Here is a 17,496-nt window from a genome sequence, read left to right on the forward strand (position 1 = left end):
AGGAGCCAGCAGCACTGTCATTTTGGTAGGTCTTGTTTCTGGGTGTAAGACAACTAGTTAAATATTTCAGCTGCAAGTGAACAATACATTCACTCTCAAAAATTGGGAATGTCTTGATCTACTGGAAAAAATGGAGGATCTACTAGATCACATAACCTATTTTTTGTCCAAACAGGATGGCTTTAATTCCATTTGATTTTAAAACTAAAAATTCTAGTGACATATGCTGCTAAAAGGTGATTGCATGTGGAAAAAGATCACAGAAATACACAAAATATATCCCATCTTAGTCTGGTTCTATTTTAATTACTCGGATCACTAAAAACATGTGTAAATGGGCTTCCTCATGGCTTGACTTTTTATTACCAAATTCAGCTTATCTGAAATTTGGAACAAGACAGGGAGACCTCTTGTGAAAGAATAATGTATTGCAAGCAAACATATCGTACAGCTTTCTTCTGGACATCTTCCTCTTTTCTCTCTTTTCATTCTAATACACTCTTTAGTTATCATGCCCGTTTTCTCCTTCTCACCGATTTCATCTCAGTAATGAGCTGGGAAGAATATGTTCAGGGTCCCATAGCTACAGGAGAAGCACAGAGTTTCTGCATCTTTGGGAAATCAAGAAGGGTTTGGATCTTGACCAAGAGCTTTTACCATAAGTTAATTTAGTGCTCAAATGGCAGAGGGAAATGCTCTCAGAGGAACTGTCCATCCCTGCCCTGCTGCCTTCTGTAAAATGGCCCAATATGAGAGTCAGTCTAATCCAAGACAAAGAATGAACTCGGCCCATCATAAAGATTCCCATTGATTTCGACAGACCTGAAATCAGATCCATATATATTTTCACAGTGCTTTACAAGCATCTGAAAGTTCATCTTTTTTTGGGGGGGGGTGTCTCTTAATGAAACAAGAATGGAAGAATGTAGACAAGGCAGAGACAGGGGATGAAAACAAAACTATTGTGACAAGCAATAGACACTGAATAAAACCAAATACTTACATGCAAACTTCATTTCTCTAAAATGAGCAGCCCTTTTGCATCTTACAGAGCTTCATCTCTGTTTGGCTTTTTATTAGAACTGGGTGCATTACACACTAACAGTAAAAATGGTTGGCTCGGTGAGCAAGCATATCTGTAAATCTAGCTCACTTGAGGGATCTATAAAGACAAGCTTTTGGTAAATAGGACATCACAATAGAATTAGGTGAGTTGTCTTCATACTGATAGTCAAACAGCTTATGTATCCTAACCTAACTTTAATAATAGCTTCATTGTTATCATAGCCTTACTCATCAGAAAGCTTTTTGTGTACTGCAAGGCTAATTTAGCAAGCCTTGCAAACTGGTGGCATGCACTGAGCTTGCTGCTGGTGCTGTCTTCCACAGGCTCAAACTCCAGCTTCTCAGTGACTTCATGAGGCCCAGGCTAGGAAGCACCATTTATACCATGCTTTGTATATTTAATGATGATTCAAGCTCAGAGATTTCATTAGCATTTCTCAGGACCTAGCTGCTCAAAACAGCAGAGAGCAGGTTTCACTAGAGGTAAGTTTGCCACGAGATGTCACATAACCAATTGTTCTCCCTTCCTGGTCCTCCCATCTTTGCTGCAGGATTCCCATGGTTGCATCATGCCCCCATGGCCTCTATCCTCCACCAGAGAAAGAAAACCCAGAAACAGTTAAGATTTGCTCAATTCCCTCATCACATCAGGACAGCAGATCATAGCATATTTGGGAATAATTTCCTGTGGAAGAATGAGAAAATTGCTGAGAAACAGTTTTCCGCACAGAGGGCATCTAGACTGAGTTCCCGTGGGGTTGACGCTATTCCTCGCTCACCCCCAGAGTCACTGTCAGGCAGGTACCTCCCATAAGAGCCTCGGCTCTGCCTGGCTGCTGTGTGAATCATGGCAGCGGCAGGTGTGCCTTAACATGAGCAGCGGGGTGGCTTAAATCTAGGACTTAAGAGATCAATTCTCGAAGCTGGAGCTTTTTATCCAGCAGAATACCTGACATGGCCAGAAGAATTGTCATCTGCAGGAGCAAGAGGTGGCTGCAATTATTTTATTAGCCAGTGTGAGGAAATTATAAATAGCTGAGGTTCACCTAGCGCAGCCTTAAAATAAAGGAAGAAATAGATTTACTTTCAGACACTGGCTACTCTTTTGGTAAAGAGCAGTGATGAGCCATTAAAGGACGAGTCTGCTTACAGTCACTCCTGGGTTTTGTTCTAGTGTCTGTTCATTTTTAATGTAACCAGCTACAACAGTAGTAGTCACGGTCAACGTTTTTTTATATTGAGCCAGTTACTCCCCTTCTGTAATTTGGGAAGGCCTGTGCTGTAACAGCATCTGTGCTGTGCCAGGAAGGAAGGCTAGTGACCATGTAGTGACCATGTCTTCTACAGTAGGGAGAAAGCTGCTCACCAGCATGACAAAGGCCTTTGCTCTGCAGAGAGCCTAGTGTTTTCATGTTGATGCAGGAGGCTTCCTGGAGGAGCCAAACACATGAACCGGAGCAGCAGAGAGCAGTGTGAATCAAGCATCCATTTCTAGCAGAAGGAAGACACTGGAAAGAAAAGCGAGGTGAGGGCTGGAGAAAGGGAGCTGAGCTCCCAAGGTGCTGCTTGTCTTCAGGCAACATTAAAGACCCCATCCAGGGAGGAAAACCCCCCTTCAGGTGTGTTCTGCCTGTCCCAACAGTTTCATCTGCTCAGAAACCCGAGCTAGGACCCAGCACCTGAACCTTCCCAGCTCTCCCCAAGGAAGTCGGCTTGCTGTCTCTGGGGCCAGCAGCATAGTCCTTAGCACAGCTAAGGCTCTTCAGCTCTGACTCAGAGGAAAGAAAACAACCCACAGAGTTTAGTAAGGCGCAGAACAAAATAACATATTTTATCTCCAAGAATCTCCATCCACCCTCAATCTATTTATCGCTCAGAGACACAACTTACAAGACCGTCCCCTATTCACCTCTGTCTGGTTTCTTCTTGGTATCTGATAGTGCCGGATGGATTAGTGCTAACAACTGCTCTGCTTGTCTTGGCAACAGACACAAATCTCTTTATTTATTTCTGAAAAAGACAAGTTGAACCAGAGGTGAGGGCAAAAAAGTAGGCAAAAGTGGTCAAGCCTTCTAACTGCAAAAAACAAGGTGTCATTTGTTGCAGAAGTGGTTTTGCCACTGGCACTGTTCGTACCAGTGAAATTCTGAAGAGAGAAAAATGTGGCGTTGGCAGGAAAACCTCTGGGGATTTCCTTGGGGGAAGAAAAAGAAACCTTTGCAGCCATACTCAAGGTGCCAGCCCTGCTCCTGTAGAGGTGGCTGAGGGGTCTCACTCGGCGCTGGCACACATGGCTCCAAGTGCCCGGCCACCCCCACCGGGATTGGCACCTGGCATGCTTCCATGTGGAGCAACCCCAGCCCTTGGAGCCAGCACAAAGGAACTTCCCAGGGAAGAAGACAGAGGGAGGACATCTCTTCAGTGTTTTTCCCTAGGGAAATTCAGATGAATGTCATGCTATTGTGTCGCTTGCTCTCTTCCAGCCTCCCCGCACATTCAGGAGCCATGGCATGTGCCCCAAAAGCTACGCCAGCGCATGCAGCAGCCACCTCCGCACTCAGGCAGAAGTAGGGGCACCACCACAACCGTCCTCTGGACCACGGTCCCTATGAAGGGGGTGTCCCTGCCAAGATTCACATTTTAAAACCTCTCTTTTTCCCTCTGGAAACAGTGGGAGATCTCTATATTTAAACTGCTTTTTCTGGATTAGTTTCAACATCAGGGGACTTTTGCACATCCTGAAGAAAGACAGCTGTTTCTGCCAAAGTTCACTGGCAAATTAATGCTCCAGCCAAACCAAAAGCTTTATACAAAACTATCGCCAATGCAGGCTAAGAACACCCTGGAAAGACCAAGTCCTCGTTATTTTTGTGCCAAGAGCACCACCTGGTGGTCTTCACCTAAGCATTGTCGTCTTCTTCAGAAACAACAATAAAATTAAAATATTTAAAGAAAAATCAGAAGTTTGGGGCTGTGAGAAGAAATTTATGGATAAACAGGGTAAAACCACCACGTGTTTGTTGGCTGAAACCCAGCCAGCAAATGAGCAATGACTCACAGCCCGTATTACAGACTGCTGTTTGGTCTCCTCTTGAGTAGAGTGAGGTGTCCCACTGCAGTTTGCATTGCAACTAGCTAAATGCAGAGGGAAACGCAGCAGAAGAGGCTGCGAGAGAGCAACCCCCCCTTCCCATTAGCGACAAACACCTCACCTCCACTTTTGGCCAACTTGCCTCCAAAGAGAGCACCCCCTGCTCAAAAGAGCACCCCAAGGTGTTGCCTGGCGCTTCCTCCTGCTCCACGGGCAGCCAAGGAATGTGCTGGGGACCCCTGAGCAGCAATGAACACCCAGACACACTCATCAGTAGTTATTTGTGCATGGCTCCCATGCTTTAGCTGGGGTTTTGCACTCATCGGGTTCCCTTGGGCATGTTAACAGAAGACCATCCTGAGCATAGTGGGGTTTCTGTGTATATTTTCAAGCTGCCCAAAGCAGAAATATATTAAATAATTCCATCCTAGCAAGGGAGACAGCCTTGTGGGAAATAACTTATACAAGTGTTATTGACTGTTGATAGAAATCTTCAGGAAGAAAAAGAAAATGCACTCTTCTATTAAGATCAAAAAAAAGAGTGTGTCCGCCTAACAAATAATTCCCACTAGCTATGCCAGGAGACCCATGTGCAAAGCATGAGAAAGCTCCCGTGTTTCTTTAGTGAACTGCTCTGAGGTGTTTTTATAAGAGCTGAATTGATCTGAGGGGAAATTGAAACCAGCACCACAAAGCCTCTCCTCTAACTGCCATGGAAGAAGACATCAAGCAGGCAAGTGAATTCATCAGCTACCTGAAGTAATAATAAATGAAAAGGCCTCCCGACAATACAAGCACTAAGGAGGAAAAGCTCAGGCAGGGCTAATTTGGGCATGGGCAGCCTGCCTCAAGCACCCCGTGGACTCAGAAGAGCCCGCGCCGCCTGGCCATGCAGTGTGAGCCAACATGCACCAGTCACCTTCACTTCATCACTCTGCGCTCACCAGTCAGCAGAAACTATCAGCTTCTGCAGGATTTCATTTCTCTTCTTCTCCTCTTTCATTTCTCTTTCCTTTGCTGTCCTTTTTTCATTTTCCTTTTCCTCATGAGTTTATCGACAGGGGTTTACATTGTCTGTAGACAGACCAGCTGGCAAGTCACACAGTCCTAGGTGTGACAAATACTACACGTGTGATGAATACATCTATCATGTACTTGAGATGCTTATCTTGTGGATGTCACTTCACCTAAACACAGCCACAGCACAAGGGGGGTTTTTTTGTGTAAAATATTGAAAATGCTTTAGTAAAACCAGAATTACCTAAAAGGCTCTTAACTTCAAGAGACACTTCAAGACACTGCAGAACTGTAAGCCTATATTACTTTAGTTAATGGAAAAACCCTCTTGAGTGTTTTGTATTGCGAGCAGTACAGTTTCTGGGACAAGTCAGTATCACTGGAAAAAATGAGGTAAGTACAAACACATAAAATCATTAAAGTCACCATTCTAAACATATGTGTGTGCACGCATGTGTATTTGCAAAAAAATGTAGTGTCAAGCTTTAATTTCCTAAAATTACAAGAGCCCAGTTTTATAGAGAGCCACTAAAAAGATAAGCACATCCTTATTTGGTACTTAAATATTACCTGAGCATATGTTTTTCCCAGGTTTTAGTAGCCATTTGATCAACACCATCATCTTAGAAATTTCATCAGACTACCAAAAAAAAAAAAAAAAAAAGCAAGAAGCCCAAATTATCTGTCTCTTGCTTAAAGTTTTTTGGGAATTTACTAAAATGTTTTGTTTTAAAATGCCATTCATCTGATCATAAGACATGGTGATCACTAAAGCAATATTTGCTTTTAAAATACAGTAACATCATTGGATTTTTCATTGACATAAATGTTCTTGACGTTACAATATGTAAAGCAAAATTTTCAAAAGATTAATACAGCTTTCCAAGCTATAGCCTTTCTTAAATGTACTTTTCCATATTGTAATTTTTTCCCCTCTGAAATGCATTTGGTGCTGTAACACTTGTCAGCTTGAATCTGCAGCCACATCCATTTTTTAAAATCAAGTTTTCAGATTCTAGCAAAGGATGCAGAGAAAAAATTTGGTTTCTCTGTAACAACTGCAAAAATATTACTTACTGCTCACTTTCACTGTGAATTTCCACAAGGACTGCTTTCAGTAGTTAAATTTTGAAGAAAGATATTGAATCTTTGTAGTTTCTAAGCTGCTATTTACACCCTGCCTGCACATCCCCTAGCACAACAGAGTCCAGCCTGGAGGATCTCTGGATGCTCCACAACAGGTATTTTAAGTAGTAATAATAGCAACATCTTTGTAGACTTCCTTTTCCTTAAAGCTGATAGTGCCTATCTAAGTAAAGTACTTTAAGATCTTCACATAAAGTGCCATTAAATCCTAATTCTCAAAAACATTTCTCCCATAGAGATATCCCAAGCTATAAGGGTTCATATCTGCTTGTGGTTCTGCAGCCACACAGCAAGGGATGAGCCCGGTGCAAAGAGGGCAAGACTCAGCCTGGATGGCGCTGGTAGCATGCACACAGTTGTGAGTTGAGGCATAAACAGTCAGGTTAGAGAAAACATATGCTTAAGCATAGATATCAATCCCACTGAAGGCTTGACCAGCTCGAGCTGTTGTTAACACCTGAGAGAATGACCACAAACCCACAGAGGAACAGGACTGGCAATGTCAAAAATTTTACCCACCTCCCAACTATTTTCTAGCTCAAGGCATGAGCCAGCACTGTCACCTCTCCTGAGAGGTGACTGCTAAGGGAGCAGCCTTCAGTTGTATAAAGGCTGCTGCAAAAGAGAAAGGGAATAATCCATTCTCCAAATCCATTCTAGATGGGAGCAGAAGAAATGGGCTAAGATTCTGACAAGAGAGACTCACTTTAGAAATTAGGAGACACTTTCTGGCAGTAAGACCACCAAAGTACTATTAAAAATTGCTCAAGAAGCTTACAGGATCTTTTTCTTGAAGCTTTTAAAGAACAGGCTAGATATTGCCTGTCAGGACTGCTGCAGGTATCTTACCTCGGAACAAGGCAATGGAGTAGTGACCTCCTGAAATGCCTTCTCGTCCCTTGGAGAATCACAGAAAATAGGGCATGGCCAGGGAAGGTTGGGGCAGATAAGCAAGTTCTTGGGTACTCCGCTAAGCCTGGGGTTTTCCTTGGCAGCACTTGCCAGATCAGGTCTCCATTTGCGACTTTCTTGTCTTCCTCCACACCCCCGTGGTAGACAGACTGGGTCTGCGGCACATGGAATCACAGAGCTGCATCGTGTGAGAGAGCAAAGTACAGCCCAGGCTGCGGGACCTGCAAAGGAGGGAGCCGAGTACGTGTGTCTCGCACTCAGTGCACAAAGTCTCATGGATGTGTTCAGCAAAGAAATCCCCTGACCCAAGCTCACCACAGTATCCGAGCTGGCTAGGAAGGGTGAATGGTAATTTTATCCATTCCTTATATCTGTTGTATACATAATGCTTAGAGAATGCATTCATACATTTAAGTGGTCGTAACTAAAAATTGCTGCTTGTCATTCAATCTCCAGTTAACATCTGTGTTGTCCTTAAAACCATGTGTCCCAGGCAGAGCATGCTTTATATTTTGAGTACCATCTGCTGGCACTTTAAATATTAACTACCATTCAACACTATAGTAAAAAACATTTATGTTGGTGCATGTCAGCCTCCAGCAACTTATATGATGGACTCCTGCAAGATGTAAAAGGGAGCTGTGACCCTCTAGCAAAATAAAAGCCCAGATGAGAAAGTCCAAACCTTTGCTCACGCAGAGAGGAGCCTCCCTCAATCCCTTGTTGCTCTCCCTCTGCTCTCCCTGCTTCCTCCCAGCCTATGGAGATGAAGGAAATTCCACAAAGAAGCAAAGCAGCAGAAGTTCAGTGAGGATTGCCGAACTGGTACACACCATCTTGCAGCAATAATTGCTTCAGGGAGGCTTATGAATATCAGTTCACCTAGCTAGAGGAATGTCTCAGACATCTCTGTGCCAAAGCTGCTAAACACCCAGCTCCATAAACAGTTCTCATGCTGAGCCATTCTTTAACGTGAGAAACTTTCATTCCTCACTACTACGAGTGATTTTCTCTTTGCATTTCTCCTATTCAAACAAACCCAGTTTAGAAGATTTGTTTAATTCCATGTTACTTCAAGCTTGCTTAAAGATACTTAGTAGCAATGACACCATAGCTCCTGTCTCCTAGCTGCTTTTAAAAACAGCACCAACAGCAGCCCTTACCTTTCCCTGTCTGAGGATTTCCTTTTGCACTCCTCTTTTCCCAACTGCATGATTCCCCTCTCCAACATAACCTTTCTTTAAACTGAACTTGCTTGGGGGAATCTACCCAATTAGGCATTTAAGTCAATTAGGTTGATTGACAGCAGGATTATGTCTAGCATATTCTTAATTATGAATGCAAACACTCAGCTGGAATAAATACCTGCCACATAAGGGCTTGGTGAGGATTAATTAGTTAATGTTGTGAAGAACTTTGAACATGTGAAGTGCAGTACAAGCACTAAGTACTATTATTACTGTTCTTAGTAACATAGGCTTCAAAGCTATGGGGAAGGATATCAAGGACAAGGTGGGAGGATATCAAGGACAGAAGGTCACACTGTACCCAGGGCCACAGGAGAGAAAGGACACACTGTTGTCAGGCAGGATTTTGCTCTAACAAAGGTAGTCATGAAGCCTCTCTTGACCCTCTGTGGGATGGCAAGAGCACCTTGACCTCTAGRCCTCTGCACTAGCCCTTTTTCCCACGCTCAAGCCAGCGCAGAATCAGCTCAAGTCAATGAGGTGTGCGTCTGTCCCAGCTTCCAGCGTTAGAGAGGAGGAACGCCACAAGACCTCCTTGCCAGACTCCATGGAGGAACCCTGGCTGCCTCTCGTCTTACAGCTCCCAGTGCCAGACACCTGGGTGTCAGCTCACAGATAGGCCACCCCCCTGTATCTGGTTCTTGGGGTTAGAGGACAGGGAGCTGCACATGCTGCAAACACTTACATACCATAGAGGAGCGAGAGATGAACCAATTCCCACGTGGGTGAGACTGCAGGGGTTTGAATCCCGGATCCCAGCTGTCCCATGCTGTGTGCTGCAGCAGGTAGGCCTCTGGCCAGGACTCAGAGAAAGCTAGGTTTGCACCCTGTCTCAGTGCACCTCAGGCAAGTCACTCTCTCCCCCTGTCTAGTGTCCATCTGGTTTCTGACTATAAAAGGTCCAGGGAGGTTCATATTTTTGTGCTTTCCGCTACTAGCATGCGTTCATGACTGACTGCTAGCCCCTCGCAGAGAGTATAGCCCTCTCACAGACAGAAGCTGTCCTCCTGCCTGGACTAGCAGGTATCCAAGGAAGGCATTCAGATTGTGGTGCTTTTATAGAAGGCCTATCACAAAGTCATTTTCAGAAGCATGAAGGCACTAGTGCCTAATTAATAAATAGGAGATAAACTTCACCAAGCCCCCTGAGGATCCCCAGGATTGCTGTCATTATTACTAGCTAACACTGATGTAGCAATCCTTCATGTTAACAGAAAAATATCCACACACCTCAGCAATGCAAAGGATCTCTTGCCAAACACACAAACATGTATAAAATAGGCAAAGTCAACTTGTAAAATTGCATACATGTGGATATATAGGGACAAATATAAAACCAGTTTTGCAAGTTGTTTCTCACCAAAGAAAACCACTGTTAAAATTCTTCAGGCCATACCTAAAAACTAGTAACATACTGAGTATAATACTAATACACCAATGAAAATAATGTTTTTTTCAGCCCATATAGAAATGTTCTATTCAAATGTGCAAGCGGGTATGTATATGTGAATCGAAAAGCTTCTAGTCTGGGACTCACAAAATTAGTTTGAACTGGCGTGTGTGTGTGTGTGTGTGTGTGTGTGTATTTCCCTGGAAATCTGAACCATTGTACCCTACTAATAAAAAGGCTTCCACTTACACACACAGATGTCCTATCCTTGCCATTCCTCTATCAGTCAATTAGACATTGAAAACAATTGAAATCCAGGTTCCTGATGATTACCTTGTTGGAAGGAAGCTACTGAATTCTTTGTCTCTTGTCTTCCCAGAATCCCCCATATGGGGTCAGTCCAAGAGTTCATCCAAAGTATTCTTCTGGTAAGGGCTGATTAGTTGTTGGTACAAATTGTACCATCACCAATTAATTAAAACAACAATCTAATAGTACTATTTTTAATAACACTTTTAAAATAATGTATTTTTTATGCAACATGAAGAAACAGTAACACAGACAGACAGCATTACCCCAGAAGCACCTCCATAAACTAACACTACAGAAGAGCAATCACAAAACAAAGCCATGGTGCCATTCACACACACATGCTGGAAAAACCACAGAGGACTGCTTATCACCCAACCAAGCAACAGTATGTGAAACTAATGGGCAAAATTCTCCATTAGTGTCAACCAGCTCAAACTCACAGAAAAGTCCCCAGAAATGCCAGTAGATATTTTAATTTCAAAATATAGATGTTTGAAGATGTTTGAGAGGGCCTCTTTGGCAATGGCAAGCACATAGGAGCCAGGCTTAATGCCATATAGATCTGTTTCTGTTTTCCTTTAAAATTGGATTAACAGCTAGCAGAAGATAAAGTATTTAACTGAAGGGTGGGATTTTCAAAACTGTCTGATGAATTCAGAAGCCTAAATATTATTTCACAGAAAGTGAAAGTCTAAACCCCTTGGTGGTGGCTTTTAAGATCCCACCCTCAAAGCAAGCAAAATCACCATTAAAGAAATATGGGCTCATTTTCAGTGACCACCATGTTTAGAGGTCTGTTTTGACAGTCAGAAATCTGATTCATTTTCCTGGCCATTAAGGGTTTTATCTGTGTGTATTTGTTCAAGTTTTCCTTGTATTTCCTATATCCCTTCTCCAGGAGAGCTCTGCATCTACACACAGATTTTGGAATACTCTCATTTTACAGCCTTCCCAGACATTTGCCATTAATTTATGTAGGGCTTTATCTGCAAGGAGGGATTTATTATTATTACATTCTAGCACCCAGTTCTGACTGCTAGTCCCTTGCACATTAAATGTGTAAGTTATGAAAGCATTTAAAAATAAATTTCCATAACATCCTTGCATGGCTAATTGCTCAGAGTTATTTACATGGTGGAGCAGTTTCAGTTTTACTTCTTTTAAGGGATTCTTTTCCTGTCCTGTTGTTAGGGAATTATCCAGGTGGGAGAATGTTCTCAGTTGCTATAGTATCTGCTTTGAATCAATTATCCCCAGACACACAGAAATAACTGGAGAACAATCACAGGAATGTTACACATCAGCAAAGAAAAAAAAAAAGGTTCTTTATTTCTCTCATTAAAGCGTTGTTAAACTTGTCTACAGCATTGATTTACTTCAAGAAAATAAAACATTTTGGAAAAAGTGTTTCTTTAGCTTCTACTCCTCTTGCTTTGTCCACTTTTTTTCTTTTATATTCTTCTTGTCTTCTGGTGAAGGGCTACTTTACATGGTCTTTCTCTTCTTTTGTTTAAAGTACGAACAGTGCCCCATCAGGACATGTGCTGGCCTTTATCTCAACAGCCTACATACTTGCATTTTTAATCATATAACATTACACCTCCCTTTGAAATACTGGTCAATAATAAATCTTTCACACATCAGTCATCACATGAACATTATTTTTGCAAACATCTTTTTCCAGCAAAGCTGAAATGAATAAAATATATCTGACCTGTTCAATTCCATCCTTCCATGGGGCCCAAGAGAAGTTTTCCTCTGAGCCTGATAAATAATAAGTTTACATGTTGACACATTTCATTTACATTAAAACTGTCAATATTGCAAGCTATGCAGCTGCAAATGCTTAAGATCAAAATTGCACACTTTTTTTTTTTTTTTGAAAAGGCAGCAACCAGGCTGGCTTGACAACTTATCATAGTGGTTAATGATCATACACTTGCCATTTTCTAGAAAAATTGTCTTCATCACTGAAATCCTTGATATCAAACATTATCTAAAATGTTGTATGCTGAAATTCTTCATGAAAAATGGCTCCTCACAATACAATGACAGTCATTGAAATCTAGAAAGCATTACCAACTAACACAGTAATAATGATGCAGGAATAAGTTTTTGTTTATGATGTGTCACATTTTTCCAGTCATTAGAAGGAGTATCCTACACCCCTTAATCAACACAGCAATCTCAAACACTTTCAAAAGTTGAATGTTGCAGATCCTAAATCCTTATCTCTAGCAACATATTGCATGTCTCTGTACTTTCATGAGACATATTCTTATCACTTGAATTACTGAAATACATACTACAGGAATAACTGAATTTTTCTACATTTCTAGACAGTCTCTGCTCTTCATTTCCTAGCTTCTGAATTCAGAAAACAAAATATATTTCCAGTGGCGTTTAGGATTATTAGCTTTACTTTTTCTGTTTTTCTAATTGCTACATTATCAAAATGGCTCTAATTTCAAAAGACCAAATTCTACAGAAATACAAAGTCTCTGTTTATAATGCAAGGCGACAGAGTGAGTCGACAGACTGGATGATACAAGGGGTCATCTCTTCCTTTCCCAACAAACAGCATGTAGCAGTGACAACTTTAATGGCCCATTTCAAAAAAATATTGCTGGACTGTCTTCAACTAATAGTAACACAGGAAACACAGCTGAATCCCACTCCTAACGACAAAGCATTAAATCAGTTTTAACTAGCCCCCTATACACATCAGTAAAATGCAGTGCAATAAGTCTGAGTGATTATCATAAAAGTCAGTCATTCCTGACAGAGAGTCTACAGTTATTCTAATAGTGAGTAGCCTGTGGTCTCTTAAGTACCAGTATGTAAAAAATCAGAGTGTGTACTGATTCTTACTGGAAGCCACTTTGTCACGCATGCTCACACCTAGAGAGACAATAGCTTCTTCTAAAACACCATCAATATATTAGATGTATTTTTATTTCTGCTATTTCAGCTGCTAGAGTACTGCATGTCTGCAGAAAAATAACTTTTTTAATATTAGAACTGAAATATACACTTAACTACTAAGAAGCTGTCTCCTTTGAAGAATCCACTTATGCAATCAGCTGTGAATTTTAACTATAATGCCTGTTTCCACAAAGCAAATCTATTTTCAAATAAATAAACTAGAATTTTACAAAATAAGAATTAATGACAGGATAATTTATTTCTGTATGCATTAAGCTTTAAAGGAACTAGCTCTGCTAGTCATGGTTGCTCTAAGGAAAAATCATGTTGTAGTGGACACGATTAATGCAGCACAGGGACAAAAATGGCATTGGTATGAATTTCAACTCCAGTTTTGCCAAGACTTGTGTTGATTTTAATAGGCTTCTGTACAGCAGCAAAGTCAAGCATATTTGTTAGTGTTTGCAGGACTGCAACATTAGAATGGGTCTTTCAAAGTGTAAATGAAGGCACACACAATAATGAAACTCTTAAGCCTTTTCAAACCAACATTTCCCAAATAGCTAAATTAAGTGAAACAAACTGAAGACACCTGGCCAAGCAATTATTTGAATATTACTTCCAATAAATTGGAAAATATAACATACACTATATAGTTTTCCTTTACCAGGAAAAAAAATTCACTTTCCTGCTGAAGTCTATGACTTACTGTAATTCAGAAAATGCCACTGTTTCAGCAGAGTTGTAAATAAACCATATTGTAGAACCAACAGTGTCAATATACACCATCAGCCCAGTTAAAGGGCCTATATTCCTTCCAGGAGCAAGCATGCCAACCATAAAGAATTGTACTGGTGGACTCCCGGAGGACAGAAGAATGCATGCCCAGAAAAATGACAGAAAAGCATTTTCCATACAATTGCTTAAATTGAGAGAAATCTAGGAGAGAGAGGAAACGAGAGAAGAGACACTTCAGAATAACAGATACTTGTTTTCCTTTGGGAAGATCAGTTTCTAAACACAACAAACTTGCTATGTTCCCAAGCAGACTGGATACAGCCCCAAATCTGGACACGTGGAAAAAAAGCAAGCAGGTAACTCCAGAAATTTCACTTTCACAGTAGGACCATAACTCAAAAGACCCAAGCTCAGAAAGTAACGTTCCGTTATCCCTTTTTTTACCCTACTGCCAAAGACTGCAATACTAGAGATTTCAGATAAGCATGTATAATGCCAATCAGAACAGTATACTGAGATGTTAGATTTAAAGATTTCTGAGTTCAGTTGTTCCACAGAGTAGCTGACTAATCTTAGATGAAGTGGGGTCCCTTGAATAAGAGAAGCTAGAGCATCTACGTCTCTGAGGAACTAGATTTGAGTCTCCGGTTTATTGCCAAGTTTCAATCACAAGTCACTTGGGCACAGATTTTTAAATATTAGTTGACTAATGATACAGGCAGGGACCAAATTCCCATTGTTAATTTTACAGCAGTTAAGCACTAGGCAATGTGAAATGCTAATATCCTCTGCACATTTTCAGATACCTAAATATTTTTTTAAATCCAGCTTATTTCCTGCACAGGCCCAATTCCCTATTTCTAATACTTTCATAACAGCTAGTGTGCCCTCAAGAAAAACTAATTAACATCTGAAAATTTCACTCTCTTCCAGTAATGGAAGATATCTGAGGGTAGATGACAGAAGGCAGATGATAGAAAATAGGTAGGAGAGGTCTAGTATCAAGGAAATGTAATAACATATGTGAAGGTGAAGAAAGAAGTTGACCTTGGTGGACAAACCAGAAGAGTACATCTGGAGACCACTTTATCTTCAAACAGTGGGAATTACACCACTGGAGAGAATTACCACTTAGTTTGTCAGCCAAGGGCACAGTCAGGACAAGTTCAAGATACACAAAGCTAGTAACTGGCTTTCAATGAGGTTAGCGGTGCTCCCTAGGACTCTTTGCATAATCTTTGGGAGTAGCAGACCTTATACTGATTGCAGCTATCCTGCAGAGACCATTTTCGTGACCACTATAGATGAAAGCCTTAACTGTATTTTTAACTGTTGGTCCAGTACAAACAAAACAGGAATGTCTTGACTGCTGAATATCAGGCATAAGTGTCACTAGGAAATGAAATATGGATGATCCACTTCTAAAACTATATGTGTGGATTTTGGTGCCTGCAAAGCCTGAGAAGTCTTAGGGCAAAAAAGTGAGAGAATGTGTTTTAAAAGTGCAGCCAATTGGAGGGCATATGATAGCACATGCTACAGAGCTGATAGCCAATAAGATAATGCACAGTATTGCATGTAGGAACCAGATGCGTATCAGGAGAAGTGAGAGTCCTCAGCCAGAAACTTCATGTCCTTGAACAGGTGGACTCTAGCATGTATTATTTAATCATCAATACACAGTGCCTGGCTTGGCATATATGCCCTATTGCACTAAAAAACAAACTGAGTCTATGGTTAAAGATGATTGAAATAGTCAGGGTTTCTGTTTTCTGGAGAGAGAAAATTTGGGGGATAGTCAATAGCAAATAGTAGGTAATGAAGTAAATCTGGAATAACTAAAATTGGTCAGGGTCTCTGGTTGTGGAAGAGGAATCAACCAACACTTTTAATAGTAATGAGAAGATTCCTACTCAGCTGACTTGTGAAAGTCTGCAGGAAAAAGAGGTTCTTCCCTTCTGTTGCCTTAGATCTAGCAAACCCTCCAGTTAGATCTTTTCTATTGAGCTCTGCAACACGAAATCCTACTTTGTACTTAATTTTCTTCCTTTTTTTTTGTGGTGTGTCCTTTCTTTTAATATCTAAAGAGCTAGGGACAGTATAACTAGTTCTAATTTCAACGAAGAATACAGCCTTAGGAGAATCTAAATCACAGAAAGATTTAAGAGAGGCAAGGAGGAGAAATTTTTCATCTTCCTAATGAACCAACAAGAACTTGTTCTCTGTGAGACATAAATCTTCCCTGGCTTTAAGCTTTCCCAGCTTTGAGCTTCCTCAGATAAAGGAACTGATCAGGAAGTGCAAAAATAAGGGGAAGATGACTCCAAAGCCCAAAGAGACAGGGATGATTACAAGAATCTCAGGAAAGGAAGTAAGAACAGCAAAGCTCTAACCCCTAGAGTCTGAATTTGATTCATGTATTAGAACTGTGTGTCTTGTATATTTTAAAAATCAGGTCTGAGTTGGAAGGTCTTGCAGTAGGAAGAGAAAAGCTTGAGAAGAGGCAGTAGTAGGTGTAGGTCTCTGAGACCCAGATCTCTGAGATCGATATGGGATTTTCACAGGTTCTTTGGCTGAGCCCTCTTAGATCTATTAGCTTTCAACATCAGCAAGCAATCCTTCAGGCCTGGAGCCTTGATGCTGAGCTCACCAAGATCCTGTGCATATGTGTCCATTGCTTCAAGCAACTAAAACCAGACTGTTTGGGAACCCAGACTCTTTAGTACAGCACAGAAACAGAGCAAGAACCCTGGAAGCTGTGGAAGAAAAGAAGGAATAGCTAAATAAGAGAGATAAAGAAGGAGATAAAAGCCCTGAGGAGAAGTACCTGGAAGCTTTTTGAGCTCCCAGCCTGAAGAAGGAAGGTCTAGTGCCACATGTCCATCAGCAACACCAACAATCCTGTTCCTCAGCACTACCTTGGCAGTGTCTGTACTCAGAGAAGCTGTATGGTGACAGCACACAGCACAGGCTGTGTGTAGTCACTCTGGGACCTAGAGAAGTTGAGAAAAGAACAAGATCTTAGAAAAAATAATTACTTTTACATTTATTACAAGCAAATTCTCTATCTTCTGTACCATGAAAAAGACTGTAGGTAAGTTCTTAAAGGTGACAAGGCAACCCTTAATCCAGAATCTCCAAAAGGAAAATTCATTCCTGATAAAGTATGGCTTTGTCACTTCAAACTTCTTTCCTAAACTACTGTATTAAAAATTTTAAGAGAATTACAATAAATAATTTTGCAATTCAGAATCTATTTTTCCAGTTTCCTATCCAAGGTAGACTTAAATTAGGAGAGAAGTTACTAGTAATACCCAACAGTCACATAATGCATTTAGAATATGAGGTTACCCACGGCCTTAACTCAGGAAAGCACTTAAATCCATTCTTGTTTTCAGGAAAAGGAGAAGTTTTCCTGACCCAAGGCAGAGGTATGATATATCAGATAAATACTACTTGGGCATACAGTAAAGATTTGACAGTTTTATAAATAGTTGGATTCCACAGCAAGTCTTAATCCAATATGCATTAAAAATGAGCCAGTTAACTGAAAGTGTAATTCTCCATTTAGAGCTAAGTTGTCTCTACTTTGATACATCATTCTTGCTGCAAAATAATCGCAAGTTGAAACGGAAACATGATGGCAGTACTCA

This window comes from Apteryx rowi, unplaced genomic scaffold (genome assembly GCF_003343035.1).
Source record: "Apteryx rowi isolate R43461 unplaced genomic scaffold, aptRow1 scaffold_536, whole genome shotgun sequence".
NCBI classification, from domain to species: domain Eukaryota; kingdom Metazoa; phylum Chordata; class Aves; order Apterygiformes; family Apterygidae; genus Apteryx; species Apteryx rowi.